Below are 9893 nucleotides of genomic sequence, written 5' to 3' on the forward strand. Positions count from 1 at the left end.
AACATTTATTTATTGTGTGTGGGGGAGTGGCCAGCTCAGCCCACCAGGGGGCGCGGCTGGCTGGCATGTGGTGCTGGGGGATCGAACCGCGGTCCTTGTGCTTTGCTTAGCTTAGTTTGTTCCAAGTAGGTGCTTTAGACCACTGAGCCATCTCTCCAGCCCCCTCTTTCATTTTAACTTTTTTTTTTTCATGTATTTGTTACAAGCTCTCACTATGCAGCTTAGACTCATAGTGATCCTCCAGTTTTCAGCCCTCCCACTGCTGGGATTGCAGGTGTGCCTCACCATGCAGTCTTGGTGGTCAGTTCAGGGTGCTCGGGGGCAGGGCTGGTGAGGCATGTGGTGCCAGGGATCAAATTCTGGTTCCTGCCCTTGCCTAAGCAGTATAATTTGTATTTTGAAAAGTTCAATGTGGTTCTCAGAACAAAAATAACTCCCTGCTAAAATTTTGTTGAATGATTCTACTACAAAAATAGTTTTTGTATGATCATATTAACAAAGCATATATAGTATAATGATAATTAAATCAAGCAGATGCTGCTGGTAGATAGGATGCCACATGCTACTTACTCCCTCCCTTGTAATGTTTTATTCCAGGTACAGTATTTTTTGCTCTATAATTATTCAGTATTTAGAATCAGTGAATCACAAGTTTACACTATAATCTCTTTCAAAATCTTAGTTACCTCCAACCTGAAAACACAAGAGACCCTAAATTTATTTCACTAAGATAAACTGAATCAAACAGAAGATAGAAACTTCAATTTAATTAAAAATACTTCTCTCAAACAAAATTAATTTAAAAAGCAGTTTAAAGGGAACCAATCTCATTCCATGAAACAGTATGTCAGTAAGGGCAGGTATCTCACCTTCCTCTGCTCAGAAAGGTTATCAGGGAAAGATAAAAATGAACAGAAACCACAGATAAGTTTTTTGAGGGTCCAAATTCTCAAAATTCAACAATTAGGAAACAAACAACAGCATTAAACAATGGACCAAAGATCTTAACAGATAGCTCAACAAAAAAAGAAATGCAGAGAGTGAGTATATGAAAATTTTCCTCACAGGACATGTAAGTAGGGAAATACAAATTAAAACAACAATGATTTATCAGTACAACACCATGAAAATGGCAAAAGTCCAAACAGACATCACCAAAGGAAAGAATGTGGGACAACAGAAAATTTCAGTCATGTGAAGCCAAACACACAGCACTGTAGCAGTGACTTTAGTGGCTAACAACACTATCATACAGCATCCAATCCAATAATTATGATCTCTGAATTATCCCAAAAAAGTTCAAAACTTACTGCCCCTTACAACCTGTATTCTTGGTAGCTTTACTAATAAAAGCCAAAGTTTGGTGCAACCAAGACATCCTTCACATGATGAAGAAACTGGTTCTGTCCAAACAATGAAATATATTCAATACTAAAAAGGAGTTAAGCCAGAAAGGGTTAAGTGCATATTACTAAGGAAAACAAACCAATTTGAAAAGCTACCTAGTATATGATTCCAAATATAAGACATTGTGGGAAAGGAAAAATTATAGAAATAGCAAAAAGATTAAGTGTTTGCACAGGGAGGAAAATCAGGAATGAAACAGCAAAACACAAAGGATTTTAAGGACAGAGAAACTACCATGCACACCACTGCCATAGGGAAACAGGCCACTGCACATGTGCACAGATCCAGCAAAGGCACAACACTGAATAAGAACCCTAGGTCAACTATAGACTCTGATTAAAAAAAAAAAAGTCATTTTCCAGGTGTGGAGGAACACACCTATAGTCCCTACACCAGGGAGTCTGAGGCAGGAGGATCACTGTGAGTTAGAGGTCAGGTTAGACTACATAGCGATTTGAGGCAAGTATAAACTATACAGCTACCTAGCAAGACCTTGTCTTAAAAAAAAAAAAAAAAAAAGAGCAGAACAGAGCAGAAAGAAAAAAACAAGTATCAGCATAGGTTTATCAACTATAACAAATGTACCCCTCTTGTGGGGGATGTAGACAAAGGACATGGTTATAAACATGGAAGAGGTAATAAGTGGTATGTGGGGAACTTACGTACTTCCTGCTTTTATGAACCTAAAACTGGTCTAAAAATAAAGTATTATAAAATCAATTTTAAAATGTTTTCCAGTAATATTTTTCTCAAATCCAGTTTCTCATGATGTAAAGCTGTAACATGTGGGTATTTTAAGGATATAACTGAGAAAAAAGACCCATGGATTTAAAAAAAAAAAAAAAGTGGACATTGGCTGAGAGGCACATATTTTGGATAAAAATGTAAATAAAATGCTGGTTTTATTTTCAATATGTAGATGAGGTTTTGCTTACATAGAAAATAATGAAGTGTGTTACTTTAATTTCACAAAGATTTTAGGTATTAGCACTCCAGTTAAACTGAAAACAAGCTAAGGTTGGTACTACGTAAATATAAAATAAAATTTAGTGCTTAAACTTAATTTGGCAAACCACATAAAATACTATTTTCTCTTCTAAATTAAAATCAAATTAGAGGAAAAGGTAAATAAGCAATTAGAGACATTATTTTCAAAAACTCAGAAATTCAAAATCACTACTTTATCCCTTGATATCCTTTCAGATCATCTATAAATCCTTTGAAAGATTTCAGCAATTATGTTACTTAAATGAAAAAAAAAAAAAACCTAGCTATTTTTCACTAGGAGAGCTATTGAGTAAAATGAAAAATTAAAGTGAAAATACAAATTGTATTCCTTTAACTATTACTGCAAAAATACTATAATTTTTAAAGATATCACTGAGTTTTCACTTCTCTATAGATAATTCCTAATTATTAGCTATTAACATTTAATACAGTATTAAATATCAGGTATATAAGGCAAGCTGGTAAGAATAACAGAAAAAAGTATTTGGAATTCATAATAAAACTTTCTAATATTTTTAATATCCCAGTGTTCGAAGACTCCAAGTTTTCTCCACAATAAAACATTCACTATAGTAATTTGTGGAAGTTGCCAAAACCAAAAGGAATATTCATTAATCATGCTACCTATCTTAAAGCATTTTTCTCCACTTCAGAAACAATTATCAAAGAGGTGTTAGTCTAAACAATTTCATAAACCACAGCTCAATATAACCTTTAGTGAGTTTTAATAGTTGAAAGAAAAGCTTAATGGTTATCATCTTTTATGATCATTTCAATATTTCATCACAGTATTTACAAGTACATAATGTTGCAAGATGCTCGTACATTTAAGGTCTTGGTTATCTTCTCCCCAGAGGTACTGATGAAAACATGTTAAAAGCCTCAAATCCAACCACTAATGTAACTAAGTAATTTCAAAACACATTTCAGCACTTTGGAGAGGAAGGACTCAAAAAACACTAGAGCCAGTAACTTCATACCTGTACCTAAATTGTATTAAATTGATTATCACTTCCTAAGGCCATAATTGTTGACTAATCAATTTTTATGAAAATATATTCTTAGTTTACTAATGCTCTTAAGTCATACAACAAAAAAGATACTAGGTATTACTAAAATCTATTAAAGAGAGTTCCATCAAACTTTAAATAATGTGCTTTTGGCGCTAACAAAAAAAACCAAACTTTTTGTCAAGTAAAGAAAATTTCAGGGCTGGCCAGATAGCACAGGGGATTAAAGCGCCTGCTTAGGCAGCTGCAGCAGCTGCGGGCAGGGGTTCAGCATTCCAGGCTTGCACCCAGGGCTTGCTGAGACTGCGAATGAGATTGGGCATAGTGGCAGGCACTGTAATCCCAGCACTTGCGAGGTTGAAAATAGGAGAATCACTACGAGCCAAATCTTTGTAGTGAGACCCTGCAGACCCTGTCCTAAACACAAAAAGAAAAAAAGAAAAAAAATTTCATTAATATCAATATTTTCCATAAGTTTCACAAATAAAGGAAAGATACCAAATAATGTACTATTCACTTAAATTACTTTAACATAACTAGCTTCCTTAGAAAGGAACTCCAGTTTTCTATAAATTCCATGATCTATTAAAACATTTTCATATAATCAAGGCAGTACATGACTTTAAATTTTGAAAATAAATCCAAACTATCAGCATGCTCTAAAGCAGACAAAATCAGGGTCCAGATTAAGAAGATTCACTGCATATAATCCATTCTACCATCAGTTTACTTTGTGGAGACATCAGTGCTAAAAACAAATGCAATCTCATTTAACTGATGGTCTACACACTCTCAGAAATCTCATTTATATATTTGATTTGCATTTCCCTGGTAATGCCACTGCATTTTTTCATATATTTATGGGACATTTGTATATCTTCTTTTGAGAAATATCTCTGCTGAATCATTTACACATTTTTAATTCAATTACTTGAGGTTTTTTACTGTTGAGATTTTATAGTTCATCATATATTCTGGATATTAACGAGTCAGAAAAACACTTTGAAACTTTTTTATTCTATAAGTTTGCCTTTACTCTATTTCCTTTACTGAGCAGAAGACTCTACTTGTTACAATTACAATTTTCCATTTTTTTCTTTTATTCCCAAGTGTTCTGCAGACTAACCAAAAAAAACCACTGTAACACTATCCTGCAACATTATTGATTTTATCAGTTCTGAAAGTTTTGTTTGAAGTTTATTTTTGTTTGCTTTTTTTGAGATAGTGTATTAATTATAGTTCAGGGTGGCCTTCAACCTGTGTGGCCCATGCTGTCCTCAAACTCAGAGCAATCTTCCTGCCTCAGGCTCCTGAGTACTAGGATCACAGGCACATGCCACCACACCTGGTAGTTCTAAATGGTTTTTAAAGAAGTCTTTAGTGTCTTAGTATATAAAATTATGGCAGCTGCAAAAAGAATAATCCGACTTCTTTTCTCTGTTTGAATGTCCTGTGTTTCTTTCTATTGCTTAACTGCTCTCACTAAGACTCATAGGTTGAGTAATAGCAGTCAAAACCTTATTCCACATTTTGGAGGAAACAGTTTCAGCTTCTCCCAATTCAGAATGGTATTCGCTGTGAGTTTCCCATATGTCATCTTTATTAACTGAAGTAGAGTTCTCCTACAGTGAATCTGTCAAGGGTTTTTATCATGAAGGTATTTTATATTTTACTAAATTTGTTTTCTGTCATCTGTTGTAATGATAACATGATTTTTGCCCTTTGTTATGATGCACTGCTTACTGACTTGTGTGGGCTGAACTACGCTTACAGGCTTATCATAAACTCACTTTCATCAAAGTGTATAACCTTTTTGATATAGTACTGAATTTGTTAGTATTTGAATGTTGATGATGATTTACTGAGAGTTCCTCTACTTCTGTTCATCAGGAATTCAGTCTGTAGTTCTTTTTTGCTGTAGTGTCCTCGTCTGATCTTGGTATCAAGGTAATGGTATCTTTGCAGACTAAATGCAGAAGAGTTAACCCCCACTCCACTCCCACATCTTCTTAGTAGTTCATTTGGAACAGCTTGAGAGGAAATGGCATTAGTTCTTTCTTAGGTGTGTGTGGGAGAGCTTCTGCTCCACTGTGCCAGCCGGACCCCTAGGGACCCAGCCCAGGCCCGGCATGCGAGCGAAACCTTCTGCCCGCTCTCGGGACCCCTCCAGACCCAGCCCAGGCCTGGCATGAGTGCGGGACAGCTTCTGCTCCACTGCACCCACTAGGCCCCTCCAGAACCAGCCTAGGTCTGGCGTGTGAGATTTTCCACCATGCTCTCAGGAGCCCTCTGGGCCCCTCCAGACCCAGCCCAGGCCCGGCATGTGACTGAGACCTTCCACCTTGCTCTCAGGACCCCTGGGGACCCCTCCAGACGTAGCCCAGGCCCGGCATAGAGGCCTGGGGTAAAACTCTCCAGCTGAAGTCCCTGCAGCGAAGCAAGGGCCAGACCCACCCAGCTAATCCAGCAGCTGAACATCTTGCCAGAGGGGCACAGCGGGTTCACTTCCACAAGCTGCAGCTGGAAGGAGCTGAGCACAGCAGCCAGACCCAAGCCAGGTACATCAGGACGAGTTCAAACTTCACAGATCCACACCCAGTAAGCTGAGGCACTTTGCTAGACCCAGATTTACAAGAGCATCATCCCTCTTTCTCTCTTGACCACGAGAGGGGCCAAAAGGTAGCCAGGATAAACTAGTCTGCCTGGAAGACCCCACGTACATCAAGGGGAGGTGATCAGACAGAACTTGGGGGAACTAACAAATACAAATTCCTAATTTAATATCTGCTTAGCTACACAGACATAATGCTTGTTCTTACTGTCTAAAACATGAACTCATTAGTTACAAAAGTTTGTCAACTGCTAAATATCACTACCCATTATTAGTGTTCCTAATTGTAGTTCTGTAAATACAAAACTGTAACTGCCTTAACCATATAATCTCTGTTGGGTAAGAATTTTGGTAGGTGCTAAGATTATAACTGCACCAAAGCTCTGCACCAAAGGTCAGAGGACAGCGCTATACAAAATGACCAAAAAAAAAAGGAGCAAAATGCAGTCACAGGCACCAAGCCTATCCAGAACAAATGCAGTAGACACTAGCATAGAAGAAACAGAATCACACAGCTGAAATCTCTGTGTATAGTGTCTGAAGTAAAGAAACAACTGCAGAAAGGTATAGAGGAACTCAAATCAGAAATAACCTCTGAAATAAAAAAAGAAATCTCTGAATTAATAGCGTCTGAAGAAACAACTGCAGAAAGGTACAGAGGAAATCAGATCAGAAATAATTTCTGAAGTAAAAAAAGGGTAACTATAATGAAAGAACTAATAACTGCTTCTAAAGAAGATACTGACTTAAAAAAAATAGAGGATAACAGAAAAAAGATGGAATCCTTGAATGAGCAATACAGGAAAGAAACAGATCACATGAAGCAGAGTCAAAGAGATATAGAGGAACTTAAAATCTCAATCACAAACTGGCAAAACCATTTGAATGAAAGTGACGATAGACTCAGATCTTGAAGACACTGTTACAGCTAGAGAAGAGGTAAGGAAAGACCACTTAGAAACAATTAGGATGCAGGAAAAAAAAAATTAAACATCTGCAAGACAATGCAAAGATGACATGAGACTAACAGGCATCAATGAGAAAGGAGGAGTAGGGCTGGAGAGATGGCAAAGCTTGGCAAAGCACAGGGACCTCAGTTCGATCCCCCAGCACCACATGCCAGCCAGCCGCGCCCCGCTGGTGGGCTGAGCTGGCCACACACACACACACACACACACACACACACACACAATAAATAAATGTAAAAAAAAAGAAAAAAAGAAAGGAGGAGTCAACACAAATGATATAAAAAGAATATGGGCAGAAGTAATAGTTCTTCTTTAAAGGTTTTAGTACACTAGAAGATCACTATGGTTGGGAAGAATTAACAAAACATTTCAAATGAGCTATTACAGAGGTTTTTAAATATTCTAAACACAAAGAAATAGTATGTCTCAGGTGGTAGGTATGCCAATCATTTTTGAGGGCCAGGCATAAAGCTCAGTAGCACAGTTCCTGCCTGATAAGCACAAGGGCCAGAGTCAGACTCCAGGTACGAGAGAGAGAACGAGCTAGTTGTTACACATTGTACACATGTATTGAAATGCTACATCGTACCCAGAAATATACGTAATTACATGTGTCAACTAAAAATACATATGTTAATATTTTTAAAAAGACTAGACTTTCCTTTATTGGCAAAATTCTTATTACTGTATTTCATTGCTTATTATCCTATTCGTTGGTTTATATATTTTATTTCAATTATGATGATTCATATGTCTAAAATTTCATTTATATTTTATAGCTTATTAAAATGTCAGTTTTCAAAATAATTTTTATCATCTTCTGTATGTTTGTAGTATCAGTATATCACCTTTTTTATTCCTACTTGAATTGATAGAAGTTTTTCTTTCTTGCTCCTGATGCTTTTTTTTTTCAATGAACCAATTCTTTAATTGACCCTGTATACTGCCTTTAAAATTTCAATGTCATTGATTTCCAGCCTTTCCTTTATAATACTGTTTCTTGTTTTAATTTTCAATTTAGATTGCTCTTGCTTTTCTAGGACCTTGAGGTGTTTCTTTAGGTATGTACTTGAGATTACTCAATTCTTTTAATGTATGCATTCACAGCTATAAACTTCCCTCTTAGAACTCCTTTGTGTCTCACTGGTTTGGCGTTGATGTGCTTCCAATGTCACTTAGTTCAAAAAACTTGTATTTTTCTTTGATTTATTCCATGATCCACTGACATTCAGTAATATAGTGTAATATCAAAAATAAATAAATAAATAAATAAATATCCCTCTAAATTTTATGGTTGCTTCATTGGTTATTTAATAGCACGTTTAATTTCTATGTATTTGTACTATTTTTATAGTTCTGCTTACTACTGGTTTCTAATTTCATTCCATTATGGTCAGAGAATATATGAAATTTTAAGTATCTAACTTCAAATAATTAAAAAATGCTGGGTCTTGTTTTTTGGCCTAACACATGGCCTATTCTGGAGACTGTCTCTGGGTGAAATATGTTTATTCTGATAAAGTTAGATCCTCATGATACATCCACTCACCTGACAAAAGCCTTGCCATTGAACACGGATACTCTGAGAATCAAACCTTTAACAGTGAGCCTTTAGGGAACATTTCACATTCATACTCTATTAATGCTTCTTTCCATGTCTTGTGAAATATCTCTAACATGATTATCTGTTTGCATCAGTGTCCTATAAGACTTGCAGGGTAGGGTAAGGTTGAGTTTTACTTAAAGCTAAGTAAGGTCTTGCTATGTTATTCTGGCTGGCCTAGAATGCCTGGGCTCAAGAAATCCTCTTCTTCAGCCACCCAAATAGCTGGGACTCAGAGAGGGGATTAGGAAGTGACAAGGCTAGCCAAAGAAGTAGATGTGAAATGCTAATTACAAGATCCTGAAACACATGAGCAGAAAAGTTCCTAAATCCCTGAATACTGACTTCTCATGAAATTTGCAATACGATGGCTGAAATACAACTTCAGCCTGAGACCAGGAGCCCCAGCCCTACCTCTCAGGACTCATACATACAGGTCTGCACAGGATTCCTTAAGATTTGGAAAAAATAAGAATTCAGGGACCATGAGGAACTTGCTGTTGTAACTTCCTTCACAGTAGCCTGCCCTGCTTTCCCCAGGGCATCCTTTTATTGCTTTTTCTCCTCTTACGCAGCCTAAGCTTACTCTGAAAAGTCAGTTTTCGACCCACTCTTCACTCTTAATTTCTCAAATAAAATGGCCACTGTTTTTGCTCATATTGTTCAATTTTTTGTTTGAAAAGAAAACTTGGAATGTAACTCTAGATGACAGACAATGAAGAACACAGTAATGTTTATTTAGCAAGCAACTTTTAGAAGGGCTACCCACTAATGGGACTATTAAGTATCTATCAATGTGCAGGCGAGGACTTGGGTTATTTAATTAAATATCTATATGAATTTTTAAGATAGTGTAGGTACTATAGCTTTTAAAATAAATCAAACTGGATCAATGTAACTCCAGTTACCTATAGAGATGAAAGAAACACTAGTAGGAGTTAAAGGAGGATGCCACAGAGAAAAGATCAAATGAGGAGGGGAATGTAGTAACACAAAACTGAGTACAACATTACACACAGTACTAAAGGTCAACACCAGCCAAAACTTGTTCACAGTCAAGATATAGCCCTCATAAGAGCTCAAAGATAGACATTAATAACTTTCTAACTGTATTTGACCCTCACATCAGGCATCAGTACTCTTTTAACATCATATCTAATACAACTTCAGTAACCATATACCAGAAACATAGCTAAATGGAAAGGTTTATGATATTTCTTTAGATGATTAATCATCCAATGAAATAGTAAAATAGACTTTTGACTTCAGAAGGTTCCAGCTTCAAG

At 36.5% G+C, this 9893-nt stretch overlaps 1 protein-coding gene across 4 annotated transcripts in view; it reads right to left on the reverse strand.

The window, feature by feature from the left end:
- Lrba (LPS responsive beige-like anchor protein) overlaps positions 1-9893 on the reverse strand; it is a 752085-nt gene that overhangs the window by 462991 nt on the left and 279201 nt on the right. Inside the window, exon 1 of one of the 4 annotated variants that reach the window (XM_023723657.1) lies at positions 694-698. The exons of the other annotated variants lie outside the window; for them this stretch is intronic. The gene's annotated coding sequence lies outside the window, so the exon portion shown is untranslated. Of the gene's footprint in view, positions 1-693; positions 699-9893 lie in introns of those variants that run through there. 4 annotated transcript variants of the gene reach the window in all.

This window comes from Octodon degus, unplaced genomic scaffold (assembly GCF_000260255.1).
Source record: "Octodon degus isolate 3935 unplaced genomic scaffold, OctDeg1.0 scaffold00101, whole genome shotgun sequence".
Classification (NCBI taxonomy): Eukaryota; Metazoa; Chordata; class Mammalia; order Rodentia; family Octodontidae; genus Octodon; species Octodon degus.